The 16,181-nt window shown below is 27.3% G+C and overlaps 1 protein-coding gene across 1 annotated transcript in view; it reads left to right on the top strand.

The window, feature by feature from the left end:
- Nucleotides 1–11,937: 11,937 nt before the first annotated feature.
- The window catches only part of LOC132934344 (serine protease filzig), a 47,403-nt gene continuing 43,159 nt past the window's right edge, over nt 11,938–16,181 (top strand). The window contains exon 1 of the mRNA XM_061000652.1: nt 11,938–12,678. The gene's annotated coding sequence lies outside the window, so the exon portion shown is untranslated. The remainder of the gene's footprint in view (nt 12,679–16,181) is intronic.

The raw sequence follows: 16,181 nt of genomic DNA, 5'->3' as shown, positions 1-16,181 counted from the left end.
CTACGTTGCAAATCATAAAAAAATGTGAAAAAGCTTAAATTACATAAATTAAAATGTTAAAAAAATACTTGTTTATTTATTGATTATTTATTAAGGTGATAGTAGATTAATTAATAATTATGTTTAATAAAAGTAATATTTAAATAAATAAGTCAGATTAAATTTAAAAAATGTGGCATCTTTGCTTACTATCGTTAGGAAATGATAACATATACTAGGCGATGATATCATTTCCTTCCGATTTTAGGAATTGTCAACATTTACTAGGAATTGTCATCATTTCCTAAATGTCAACATTTCCGGTAACATATATATTATTAATATAATAAATGTAGTGATTTTAACACTTATTAATTCAACACTAATAGTACTAATTTGTTATTTATACTTAATTTACTAATAGTAAAAAAAAATTACTAAAATAGCAATATAAATGATATCATAAAATTTACTTAGTTTATAATAATATAGGCTGATAGACCGTTCAAAATCAGTGTTCGCTCAGAATCGTTTTTCACACGCAATGATTTATTATCATTGAATTCAAATTTAACATATTCATATAGGTACTTACGATTTGTGACTTACTCGATTACGACGTACACTTGACACTTACTGTACAGCAGAGCGGTTATACCTATTTCCCCAGTATCATTTTTGATACTGTATAATTGCTTATTTGTATATTTATTTCATAGTATGCCGTTAAAATTGGATCCAACCAAAACAATTCAATGGCATAAAATTGAATTTAAGATCATGTGAATACAAAAATGTTTGAATTGTATTCGTTGACTAACTATACACAATATAAATATATACCTACTAATGATAAATAATGTGCATATATTTGTAGATCTTAATTTTAGGAGTCTAAATTAAATGTATGTGTCCTCTAATAGGCACCTATATAATACAACTATAGTTATAAATTTGGTGAAGGCATTAAATATTTAAATGTATTGTATAGAAGTTGCATGATATAGGTATCAAAAAAAGATATTCTTGTTATTTTATTTAAAAAAATTATAGTGTTCTTATGAGTACCTATTTATCAATTAGGGATCGCTAGAATATTTTGCTCTAGAGCATCATTAACCCTTAATCCAGAACCGATTATACGTGTACCTATACTGCATACATAAGATATAGATTATCGTAAAAGTCTAAAAACGCTATAGGTACTTTAAATGTACACATATTCATGGTTAGGTAATTGTAAACTAGGACAGTTGTAAGAACTAATCATATGAAATTTAGGTAGGTATACCTAGTTATTAAAGTATTATAAAATATTTAATTGATTACACACTAGTGACATGAAATAGTATTTTGTGATTGTGCACTCGTAACATAATAATAATAAAAAAAAAAATACCTGGGTACCAGTGTTAGGACTTATCTAGATAAATTATCCAGATAATAATTTTTTTTTCTTTTATCTTATCTAGATAAATAAATATAAGTTATCTAAATATTTTAGCTAAAAATTTAACTTATCTAGATAAATATACAAGATAATTTTTTGGCGAAAATTAGCTAGATCTGTTCGAAAATGTCTATAAAAATCTAGGGCTAATAATATATGACATTATTCTGAAAAGATTAATTATTCCTATTAGGTACTTATTACTTATTACTTATTAATATTCTGTATTCGGTTAATAATATATAATATAATATACTATTTAATTTATGTAATTAGCCTATATTAGTATATTACTGTCGCAAAAATATGTCAAATTCCCAGAATTTTATAAATATTTTTAAACTATAATTAAAATACGAATAATAGAACAGATGGCAAGTTATAACCACCGCCGTCCCAAACAAAATTCCATAGAATATAATATTATTCATTGAGAAATAATGATAAACAAACCGTCTATTCTTTCCGTATTTGCAATGCGTCTGAAATTAATGACGATTGACAAGTCTGACGAGCAATACTTGAGATGCTATATATATATTTCGGGTTTTAGGTTTTATATTATAAATCTATGGACTATAAACAATCTCTAAACCAATTTTAATTGCACATGACGTATAATAATAATAAACATTATTTCGTATACACAAATACACAATACTCGTAAATATCTTTTCAATGTTGTTAATTAATAATAATAATAATAGTACTTGACACGAAATGTGGCCGGTGACCCCACCACCAGCCCGGCAAGAACGGCCGTTAGCCATGGGTTTTCTTGTATGTGTATTATTTTGTGTACTTACATGACGGTATATATATTTTTTTAAATTAGTTGTTCTAATTATAATTTCTAAAATTATCTGTTATTTAAATATTTAGATAATTATCTAGATAAAATATTTTTATCTTTTATCTGTATCTTAGATAAAATTTAGTGTTGTTTTTATCTTTATCAAGATGATTTTTTTGTTATCTGTTCCTAACACTGCTAGGTACTCTAAAATCTTTAACCTGATAAGTGATTATTTCAATTTTTGTTTTTTTTTTACCAATGAATAAAGCAGTTATAAATAATGTCAGTATAATGTTAAATGTGTTTTGTGATCATCGTTAGGTATTGTGTATATAAATTACATACGTTCCTATTGAAATCAATTTCATTCGTTCAAAACATATAGGTATATTGAGGGGTAGGTACATTTTCTTATGTGATAGTTGTGAATTTTGATTAAAAAAAAAAAAATAATTAGACTTGAATTTATAATTGAAAAACCTCATTCAATGAAGCATAAACAATATATTTTAAGCAAAGAACAAACTATGAAGAAAACACATACCACAACATTAAATTTGTTTTTGGCATAATTAATTTACAATTGCCCCACTTCACCCGTATATATTTTATATAGTACAAAATCCGTGACCGAATCCATCTTCGTGGTATCGTCGTATCGATCGTGTCAATGACGGAAGACCGACCACCGGTGTAACTATATATCAATACGGGTAAGCACTAAGCCGTTTCAAAAACGTGTTACACGACGTCGAGAGAATACGTGGTAACCGAATTCGGTAGACCGATGGTCGTCGGTATAGCAGGTATACCAGCGTCGTCCGGCGACCGGTTGCGCGGTCAAGCCGTTCCAAAACGTGTTCAAGAGGCAACCGAGTATCACCGCAAGTGTCAAGTCCTGACTAGATATATAAAAGGATAAAAGCTATTAGCTATAGGCACACATTTCACACTAAAAGCCTACTAAGTGCATTTTTAATCTATTTTAAAATATAATTACATATTCGTTTAAATGTTATGGTATGACCTAAATATTCTAACTGTTGTGCTTTGTACAGACCCAAGAAAATGTTTACCTAACTATTTTATAACTTATATACAAACAAAAAACCTAATAAATTTAAATATTTGAATGGTTTTGAAAACTATATTAACTTTATTTATTTTTTATTAATGGAATCTATGTATAGTCGTTAACCAAAAAAAATTAATTAATTACTTTTGACCTTAGTTATAGATATTATCATTGAGTATAATATAAACGAATTGAGTAAAAAGATGATATTATATTAAAATTATTTTTTTTATTATTTTTCTGTGTTTAGGTGGTGGGCGCTAGCCTGTAGTTATTAAGAAATCGATCAATACTCGGAACTCGGAAGTGATGATTTTCCAATAAGTATAAAAACAATAAAGATACAAGTATTTTGGAAATGGTTTTTTATAGTGGGAAAAGGAGCTCACTTCACACACTTGTTTAAAACATAACTATAAATATTAATATATTTAATACAAATATAAATATAATATATATTATATAGCTACACCTACATTTTATAAATCATTTTTTAGTCAAGTTTTGGAATTTAAATAGGTATTCCCACATTGCCAACTATCAACACTATGTAAACATGACAGGTGTAATTTTCCTGAGTATTTTTGCCATTATTTCGGTTACCTAGCTAAAATATGAAGATATAATAGAAATTGAACAGTATATTCCCAACGAATACTCCCAAACATACTTGTACAATCAAAAAAATAATTGTTTTAGTTGCATGTTGTATTGTTGTATGTTCAACGGATTGTGCCACGACCGTGATTTTGACCCGGATATTTAAATGGTTGGTAAGAATAAAGTCATAAAACATGGCCCAAAATAACCTAACATAAACTAACCAATTAGATGAATCAGCCAAAAGGCATTCGATAGTGAACTTACAAAATATTATAAAAGGGATATTAAGATTGTGGAATGTTCAATTGTTGGCATTACAATAATATGTTTAGTTCTTTGTAAATACAAGTAGTCATAATATGTAATATAACTATATAACTATATCTACCTAGTTATATCAGTGTAGGTATTTAAGGTTCTAACTTATAAATTATACAAAATATATACTTAAGTAATATTACAAGTTACAAGTATCTGATATTAAAATTGGAATTTTTGACAAAGTATCTGAAATACGGTATACCTACTAGTTTTTTGCCGTCAAACAAAATTTTATAATTAATTAAACCAATAGGCTTGCAAACGTTATAATAACGTTATATTTGAAAAAAAAAAACGATTGAAATTTGTAAACGTAATTACAACGGAAAGCGGTAATCAAAAATAATTAAATGCCGCAAAACAAAACATAATAATTAACAAAATAATATATTATATATCATTAAACAAAACATATTAAGGAAAAACGTAATTTATAGAATATCATTAAATGAAAAATATCGCAAAACGTAATTTATAGAATTTCATTGAACAAAAAATAACGCAAAACGAAATAATTTAAAATCCATTTATTTAAAAGTTACATTGGTTTCATAGAAATATTTATTTCAAGCATTACGGACATTAAAATTGGTTATATTATATTCCATATTATCTAGGCCATTACCTGCCCGCATTAGTTATTATTAATACATTTGATTGGTATTAACACTATTCCAAATAACGATAAACGCAAAACTTGGATAACGTTTTAATTGTAAATAACGATAAACGCAAAACTTGGATAACGTTTTAATTGTAAATAACGATAAACGCAAAAATTGTGTAATGTTTTAATTGTAAATAACATAAAATGGATTTTTTTTTTCAAATACAAACTCTGAACTAAATTCTTATTATTTGTAGTGTTGGCCAAAATATTATGATGAGTTGTATCCGAAAAAATCATAGTACCTATATTATACCTATACCTAGTATTTTTCATCATTATTTATTACCTAATAAGTTTAAGAAAACAAAAATAATATAATATAATGTGACTTTTTCTACAAACGTTGGTTAAAACGTATGTTTAATTTGTAAATTTTACTTATTTCGGTCTTGTTTATCATACATTCATACGTTTCAAGGTCTTATTGCCAGCCGATTATTTACGTAAGAAAATGTATGTGTGTGTATCTATTTATCGTATTCATTACCAGGTGATACTGGTCGACAAGACTAGCAATTTGCAAATATGTGTCAAGAGTTAAATGTTTAATTTCGGTATAATAGGTGTTTATGATATATCCGAAACAAATACAGTTTTCTATGTGATGTTATGGATAAATTGATGTTTACGTGCAGTTTAGATACCCTTTTCCATACCCGTCAGGTTTTAATAATATTAATCTGTTTTTTATTTTTGCAACAGAATTCCAAAAGTTTTAGAACATAAAAGTAATAATTATATTATTTATTTATTCAATAACTATATAGGTACTGTGTTTGAAATATCAGTTTATCTATCAAAATAATATTTTGGATTTCTATATCCCACTCATAATGAGGTATTTTTTAATTGAACAAAACATTTTCTAATTTTAATTATATTAATTTATAATATTTATTATTATCATGATCTTACATGAGAGATTTTGTGTCGCCCTATTTCCCATTTTGTCACTTTCTGTGCATTATAATATTATGCATTATTACCTATTTTAAACACAAGATTTTATTTCATACATAAGTACATAACAAAAACAAATGAGCCTAATATCGTATGATTAAAAGTTCATCTTCTATCAAATAAAATAGTTGGAAAGAAATATACCGACATAATATTCCTTGAAAAGATGTTGTAATTTTAATAGCGTCTTATAATATAGTATACGTACATATTATAAATGTTATAGCAATTGAACAACGTTAAAATTAACTAATAGAAGAAGTACTTAAAAAATAATAATACTATTTGATTGCGTAATTCGTAAATATAAAACTAGTCATAGGATAATAAATAGGATAGTACCTAATATGAATGTTTTATGAATGTTATCGATTATACTCTAAAATATTAAACAAGTAAAAATTAAAAAAATTAAACATACAATTATGCCACCTCACCATAAGTTCAACAATTGCCCATGTACCATACTAGTACTACTATTAAGTTTAGGAATTTGTACTGCGCTTACAGTTAAATGGCATATTATATTTTACGTGACCGCAAATTTGTAGCACTGTAGTGCATGCCAACTCATAAAGTATGTACTAGTTTAGTTACTATACTTACTTTACCAGCTATACTATTCCCTTAGGGCTTTGTTCAGTTAAATTCATACCATATTGGATTTGTATGCATTGGGTAGAGCATTTAAATATTTTATATTCCATATACGAATGTATTGATTTTACAATGATATACGTTTATTTTTAAAAAATAAATTTTTCTGTCTGTCATTACATTTTGGAATAGTAAAAATACACAGATTTTCAACTTTGAGTATGGTTTCTGGTGGAAAATGTAACCTTGGTAATAATAGGGTTTAAAGTAAAAATTTCCAGTAGGTACTTTTCAAAATAACCAAAAAAAAAATTAAGGAAAAATTAGAATTCTTACGAAATTCAAGTTTTCATCAACATCGATTTAGTTTTTATGTTGTAAGTTGTAACTATAAAATAAATAGCAATAGAGACTTGAAATTTTCACTGAATATTTATATTACAGAATTAACTATAGGTACATTAAATGATTTTAAAAATATTTTGGCTTTTCTTGCGCAATTTTTAGGTATTTTAAACTTTCGACTTTTTATAGTTTATTTTCGTTTTATGTCTGATATAATTTTTGTTTTCGTTATAAAAAAGCTTAAAAATGTAATACAAATACAAATACAAATTTCTTATAAGTTTCAAATAATTTACATAGATTAAAAAAATATTGAAAACTTAATATAAGCGTTCAAATTTTAAACTTTTTCGAAATTCGTCAAAATCACTAAAATGAAGCTTAATTTTTAGTAAAAAATGTATAAATTGTTATATTTATACTAAATTATACCTACAGTTTAAAAATGTTATATAAGTTTCCAAGTTTTTCTTACAAGAAATATAGAAAAAAAATTGAGCTCGATTCCACAAATATTTTTTATAAGGGTCATAAGTTTAGATTTTGATAAAATTTTAAAATTATGAAAATTTGTAAATTATTTTGTGTAGTTACATATTTATAAAATATTTAATTTTCATATCTAAAACTTGAAAATCTGATACAACAAAAATTTGTTACCCCACAAATGTTTTATATTGTAGCTAAAGAATATAAAAAATATACAATCATAACTTTTTTTATAGACATTTGAAGTTTAAATTTCTACGTGATTATGGATAGGTATTTAAATAAGAAATAATGATTTTAGTTGTTTTTGTTGTAATTTAAAAAGATTATTTCTGGGGACTTATACGTTTACGTATATTCTTATACATTTTTATTTATAGGTACAATGACATTTTCAAAATCTTTAAATTAATTATTGATTAATTTATTTTACCTGCACGAACCTGTTCACATAGGTTATATTAATATTATACATTATACGCTATAAGTTTGTATTGATTTGAGTGTTTATAACAATAATATATACTACCTTTAGTAATAAATAATAATTAAATACCAATTACCAATAATATAGGTAATAAATTATAATGTTTTCTGCAAAAATGAATTTAACCTACGTCATACTAATTGTAAACTAAATTACTATAGTAGAAATATAAATATAATATCATAAGATATAGTTACTAGAAGGGGGGACGTGGTGGTCAGATCCCCATTGGCTTTGGAGTGGATAATCTTCCATATTATGTTTGATGTGAATTTTGAATCAATTCAAATTATCTTCATTGTTCCTTATTGTAAAATATTTTACCACTCAAATAAAAAATTTTGAGAGGGTGGAGGATTTTCTAACTTTCACCTCCCATTTAGTTTTTCGTTTTATTTTTTAGATCCCCCCTTCCAGAAATCATGTTTACGCCACTGGGTACTATTAGTATAGTACAGGCTGACAGGCCGTTTTCACTCAGAATAGTTTTTTGTATAGGTACAATGATTTATAATTGATTTTTATTTTAACACATCCATACAGTGACTTGCTCAATGATGAGGTACACTTGACACCAACTGCAGAGAGGTTAACTACCATCCCCTGTTTAATTCTATTTTTTGATATCACTTTGTAATAGAGTTATAATATTGTATTTATTGCTGATTTTTGGAACTAAACAGGACGTTACAAAGAAAATTTTAATAATAATTAGCCGGAAGTGAGTAGTAAAAGACCTATTATATAAATTAAAGAACACATAATAATTGTGAAAGACCGAAGATATGTGAACTAAAATATTAATTGTACATAATATATAATTTTTTTTTAATACCTATTCCGTATTTGTTGAAAATAAATTTAACTTCCATTTTTTTTAAATACCTATGAAGTATTTCCTATAGGTAGGTATCATATTTAAATAAATGATAAATTAAAAAATATTGAAATATTTTTCAGGACAATAAAAATGTTGTCTCGAAAAAGATTTTCAGATAAATTATCGCTATTCAAAATTAAATTTAGATTCTGAACTGAGCGATGAATGTACTTATTAGTTATTGGTTATATGTTTTAAGTATAAAATGTGATGATTTTGTAAAAAATTAGTTCTTCAACTTTCCAATTACCATAATATTAGTTATTAGTTATTAAGTATTAATATAAAATGCATATATTTATATAAATGTATTATAAAATATGAGGGAAGTACCTATGACGTCTCCGCTCAAATTCACTTTTCGTATGCAATTAATTATAAATAACCTAATAGTAATCTACCTACTCAATGACGAGGTATACATGAAACCTAGGTACTATACAATAGAGTAACTATATATCCTGGTTTTTGCATATTGATTATTGGGGAATTTTATGATTTCAAGCAAATAGTCGGTACGCTTTATAATCACTGTCGCAACTTGCAATGTATAAAATATTAAATATAATAAAATATGAATGAAAAAATTAAATTTAAATTTTTAGAAATAAAAATCATAATAATAATTAACAATAGGTAATACTATATAACAAATAAAAATATTATTTTCCAGAAATAAACTTCAAACGTCTGCTATATTTCCTACCTCAATATCCATTTGGTTAATGCTAGGAAATGTAAAGTATATTTATTTAGTCGGTCGTGCTCCACCCATACTATATAATATAGTAAATGCCTACCGAATAGTCAACACATTAAAACAGTCGTTAAAATATAATATAGTATAGGTATCTGTAATCAAACAGGTAGTTCCCGTTATGGAGTTTGTGTGTGTTTTTATTTAATGGGTGTGCAAGTGTGCTTGTCCTGCGTGTTCATATACAGGGCGATTAAATTCAGAGATCGCCTTAGCTAAAAACGGAATGAGTTCCTAATATAATAAACCAGCTAGAACCCGAAATCTAACCAGAAAAGGAATCAGACACGAGTGCTACATAAGGCCCAATCACAGTGACTCGCCGACAAAATTCCCGTAACAATCATACGATTTTAGGTTGTTGATATACAATTTTAAACCAATTTATTTTCACCACTAGGAGATACTATTAAGATGGTATTTTATATTTTGTATGCGATCCCATCCATTTAGGTTTGTATTATTTTTCTCATACCTACCAATATATTATTATAGGTTTACCATATAATATATTAAATATAAATTATAAACCTATACAAGTTGTTTTATAGCTGGATCCGCATACCATATTTTTATAGATGAAAATGTAGAATATGTCTATTATAGATATATTTATAATGTAAATTGTATATTATAGGATTATAATAATAATTGAAAACCACTGCAGTATCTGTACGCGGTACGATAAAATTTACAGAACGTCCTAGACACGACGTCCGTATTTATATTACAAAGTGGAAACTGGTTGTAGTGAACATATATAGAAGAATTGAAAGGACATCATCTGTATGTTTTGCGATTGCAATACTAAATTATAAGAAGCTGAGGTGAGATATTAAAACATGCAGGTATCATGGTAACCACGGAAGTTAGATTGATAATCGCCTCGTTTGGCCGTCATTCCGATCACAGACCCTCGCTAACATTTAGTATAGCCACTATCCAATTTAGGTAGATATGTCCTATATTATATACATGGAATACATGGTATACATGGTATATACTATGGTAGTGAATTGTAGGGGACCAAACAGAATGTTTGTTATAAGTATAACAAATATTTCACTAAAGCAAAACTTTGTTTATCTTATCACAGAAACTTATAAATTATTATATCATTAAAATCAGGGACCAAATTAATGAAATACTTCATAAGTCATAGTCATGAACAAACCGCCTCTATATATACTATTTTCCTGAATGGCGGAATACTGAATAACCAGCATCCATATACCACTCTTCGGTATTGGTATATTAAAATTTAAAACTCAGATGGCGTATAGAAATGACAACTTGTATTTTTTTTACAATAAGCAGTTTTTGGAGTAATCCGGATTTCAATGCAAAGTACATTTTTTTGGATGTTCTAGATTTCTAGAACAATGCAATTCCAAGTATATCATTCGATTCACGTAACAAATACGCCAAAAGTGAAACTTTTATTTTGCTTTTTTTAGGTCATTTTATTATTTGTAGAGCATATTTATCAAGTTTTTAGTGTAAATTAAATAATTAAAATTCTATCTCAAGGAATATTATTAGTCAAAATGCAAAATTCATAGTTTTACAAGTATACAAAATAGTTAGAACTAAACAAAATTTAACATAATTATAGTTTTAAATTTTTGTGTGTCAAGAATGAATAATATAGCTCCAATAATCATATTGTTTTCCGATAAAAGCCATCGCCTATATTATATTACTGTACATTTCCAATTATTTCGTCATATTTTTTTTAATTTTAAAATTATTAATCTTCCTTAAATATTAAAGTAATATGTACTTATACAATTTGTAATGAATTAAAAATAATAAAAAACACTATGTAATATTTGAATGGTGTTATGTAGTCAAAAGTAATTTTTAGTGCATTTGTTTTACTATTTTTAGAGAATTTAGAGTCCAAAACTATTATAAGTATATATAATATAAACCCATACTAGGAATATGGATAATCAATATCGAGTTTGTATCGTGCATAATTAGAAATTCGTCCCGAAGTGATGAATCAACTCTAAATTATACACTGCAGTTGGAGTATTATAATACGCATGACTAATCTTAGAAATGTAAACGCCAACATTTCGTGATCTTGCTTACATCCGATATGTGTATAATATGCACGTAGTCAAATTTGCATATTACAATTCCGGTCTCTATATTGTGATACCTATATAGACTAATATACCTATATGTCTCCGTCGTAATACACATCGGCGGGAAATTAAAATGAAAACCATTTTCGAAGTCGCACACTTTCCCAGACGCCCTGTATGCGGGAGAGTGCCGATATCTATAAGTATCAATAAGTATATTATTATAAATAATAATAATATTATTTTACGCGTGCGCGAGCGGGAGAAAACGCCGCCACAGTCATCCTCCGTCCGACCGATCGAGCGAAAAAAATTCTTCCGCGCGCCGACCGGTACCCCCACCGCCGGGCACGGGTTCCCCTCCCCGCGGCGGCGCGACGGACCGCAGCCGCGGCCGCGTCGTGCATTCCGTTCGGATTTCGTCGGACTGAGTCAGTAGGGCAATCGCGCGCGCAGACCGGTTACACTCGGCGGCGCGGTTCAGTTCAAGGTTTCCCATTTCGGAGAGTTCAAGGCATATATAATAATATAAAAATAATAATATTATATACATGTTATACGCGTGCCTCGTAAACCGCCCGCCCTACTGCCTCAATACCTGATAATATAATATCACGGTGGTCGGCCCCTCCCCCCGGAAAAATCGTCATCGCCCGTCGACGGGATTTTTATTCTCTCGTCACTAGCCGGCCGGCCGCTGTACGATCCGCGCTCCGCTCCGTTCCGCTCCGGACGTGTAAACAATAATAATATAATATAATATAACTGATACAATATTACGTCTATAATACACCGAGAGCGCGAGTTGTCCGCCGATCTTTCGAATCTTGCGTTTCGGTTGACTCAGAACCTCCGTTTTCGAATCGATTAATTTTGAATACATTTTTTTTTTTTTTTTAAATTTGTTTCCCCAAAGTTTTTCTCTACCGGCCGGCCCGCCCCTTCCGCCGCCGACAGATCCACGCCGATCGATCGGCTGCCCGAAACTACTACAGTGGTGACAGTCGGAGCGAACCGCCCCGCACGTCGCTCGGAAACAAAAGAAAATCGTCTGTGAACGACGGGAAAACATGAACAAAATCACGTAAGATCACCCGACGCACTGCAATTAGATCGCGGGTCCTCGTGCAGTCGATTCCTTCCGATCGCATACAAATTGGAGCACAGTGACTGGTAAGAAACAAAAATCAAAAAATAAACTAAAACAAAACATTTATTACACTTACTTATTATTTTTTATTTATTTCATTTTTTTGTATTATATAAATAGAATTTGTATTTTTAAATATTCTTCTTCCGTCTCAGTGCTGTCGCGACAGTTCAAGATTTTAAAGTCACGCTAAATGGTAACTAGACGTGTGTGTACCTATAATAAAATATATTATTATGGTATAATAATATGATAATGTTTATGAATAAAATGTCGATCGCACTGCATAACATCATCTCATAATTTATGTGAGTGGTATAATATTTAAAATTAGTAAATTAATTGCGGCTTAGCAATGTAGATACTTATACTTTTTTGTATCTAGTTGGTGGACCAACACATCAATTATTATTTATTAAAAGTTTAACAAGGAAATAAAACATATTGATAATCGATTAAATCGTGTAATTTGTCAAAATCAAATCCGTAATGTATAATGGATTATACAGCATGCGACTAGCGTAAAAGTAATATAATATATTACTTATTGCGGGAAAATATCATCTTCGTTTGATAATAGTTACTCAACAGTCAACAATTTAATTACAACTTAATACGAATCCGAATAAAATAAATTACAGTTATAAATTATAATAGCGAATACATTGACACATTTGTCATTTTGTATAGAAGTATAGTAAATTATTTGAAAAATAGTTTCTTTAGGTTCCTAAGTATTTATCAAACACGATTTCCTACCAAAAATCTTTCTAAAATATTATAGTTTTATTTTTAAATTCAGAGCAACTATTGTTTTTTTATGTTACTAATTCACAATGTTGTAGTAAATAGTAGTACTATTTACTTAGTAGGTACCTACCTATATAATATGATGTTAACGTGATTTTCCCACCTGCAATATTTAATGAAATATATTAATACAAATTTCCTAAATATTTTTTTTTAGGTATTGAAGCCTCAATACCCAAAACCCAACATGGTTAAACTTAGTAGGTGTCTACCACATTCCACAATTATCATATTTCAATCTTCTATAGGTATAAATACCTAATATTAATTTAAATGTTAAAAGCTTAAATTAAACGCATGAGTTGGTAATGTTTTATATTATATAGGTATATACTTAATACAATAATCGTAATTTTACTGTTGGCAATGTTCTATTATTTGACGAAATATCAATGTTCAAAACACTATCTAAACTATTAACTAGAATACAATCACTCAGCTATTTTATTTTAAATTATAGGTACAATTATAGGGGTACACGAATACCCCATTAAAATTGCATTTTAATTTATAATAATTGAACTGTATAATATAGATAAAAAATTAAACTAAAAAACTTAGAACAGCTGAAATACTTTTTGTAAGATATTATTACTGTGCGAGAAGTTCGATACTAGCACCACCTACCATTATATAATTAATATTGCCCTACTTTTTTTATTTTTGCCGGAAAGGTTCTTTTTCAATTACAGTTCTAGTTTATATTTCTCAAATTGTAAGATGACTTATATATTTTAATAGGGTCTTTATTTTCAAAAATATACATTTAAAATAATTTAATTAATACTTATTATAAGTATATAGAATTATTTTTGGTTTTTTATTATATTTTACAAATTGTATTAATATTGTAAAATATGGTAAAGGTAGGTGGAAAGTACCTACTTAAAAATTAATCTTCACTTGATAAATAATATTAAATAATTAACTACATATTTGTTTTCAAATCAATTATTATTTTAAATAAATAAATGTAGGATAATGTATAGTTTTTATGTTTCATGCATCCATACAAAAAAATATTCTTAAATTACGATTAATAAGATATAATTAAAATTGTCAACAGCTTGCAGGTGACTATAGGTATATAATAAATAATAGCATTGAGTCTGATAAAAAGTTATCACTTTTCAATTTACATACATTTTGCTAGGTAGTAAAAAATGAAGTGTATTATTTAAAAAATTAGGATATTAACAGCAATATATAATACATATAGCTAATAAAATATTAACATATACTTAATATCTAATAGGTAGACGTAATTTTTTTAAATACATTTTTTTATTTTTTGAATATAAATATTTTAGCCGATTATTTCAAACATAAAATCGTTATTCGTAGACGGTGGTTGAAGAAATAAATTGAAATCTATATAGTTCAATTGTATAATAATAATTTACGTCCGTCCTATACAAGAATCTTCAGGTCTAGCCATTGACACTCCAAAATAACAATAACTGTACGTACATTTTTCTTCTATTCATATTTTCAATGAAACCGCATTGGTACCTATACCGTAAAAATTGGAATACTTATGAAGGCATTTTGTCAATAAAATATTTTGTTTAATATTCAGTAGTTAAATATGTTTGATAATAATAGACTCATTAAAAAAATGACGAATTTCAAATGATCATTGTTAAAAAAAAATGTGATGTGCACTTAATTTATTAGTATAATATGATTTTTGAATACTATAAAAGTATTCTAAATACAATAAATAATATTTGTGCGTATGTACATTCTTTATTTTTTCTTATTTAAATATTTAAATATATTTTGTAAAATCTTTATTAGTGATTTCGTTAAGTAAATTATATCTTAGTTAACTATCGTCGTCTTAAGTCATCTATGCTTCATACACAAATGTATTTAACAGATAATTGAGGAATTTAGATTATAGATAGTGAGATAATTGAAAACTAAAAATATTGTTCTTAAATTATAATAGTATAAATGTTTTCTTCGAATCGTTTAACATAACAAATACGTCTAAATTGTTCTTATATTCATCGATAAACGTTTAGGTATGTTATATCCTTTTTAATATTTCAATGGGTGTTATTACTCATTCAAAACATATTTTTATCGCTGGGCCTTTCATTTTATAACTTCTCAAGTAATAACTGTAATTGTAAAAAAAATATCAAGAATTTCATATGAATCTTTTTTTTTTTTTTTACAAATATTTACGTTTTGAAAGACAGTAAATATTTATTTGTAAAGGGAAATCGCATGAAAACAATTTTATGTTTCTTCTTCTAATAGTCCCACATACGGAATTCGATATGACATATGTTTTATATAGGTAGGTTATACCTATACAGCTCATACCTACCTTAAATTAAGAAATAACAGTACATACTAATAACTGTGCCGTGTTAGTTATATATGATGACATCATTGTTAAAAATGTACGTTGTTTGAATTTGGTAATTATTGTTAATATATTTAATAATAATTGCTTTTGAAAATGATAGACCCTAAAAGGTTTCGAAATATTAATGCAAATTTTTTATATTATTATATTATTGTAACGTACTGCAGGATTATATCAAGGAAATCTATAAAAAAAATAACTCATTTAACCTAGGTACACAGTATTCTGCAGTATTTAACGATTATATGACAATATGAAGTTTCGAATAATTGTTATCAAAGATAAATTCTACATCTAATGTGTGGGTGGGTGGCTGGATGGGGGAGGAGGTAG

The sequence above is a fragment of the Metopolophium dirhodum genome, chromosome 1 (genome assembly GCF_019925205.1).
Source record: "Metopolophium dirhodum isolate CAU chromosome 1, ASM1992520v1, whole genome shotgun sequence".
Classification (NCBI taxonomy): Eukaryota; Metazoa; Arthropoda; class Insecta; order Hemiptera; family Aphididae; genus Metopolophium; species Metopolophium dirhodum.
The sequence above is the reverse complement of the archived record's forward strand: the minus strand, read 5'-3'. Positions and strand labels throughout refer to the sequence as shown.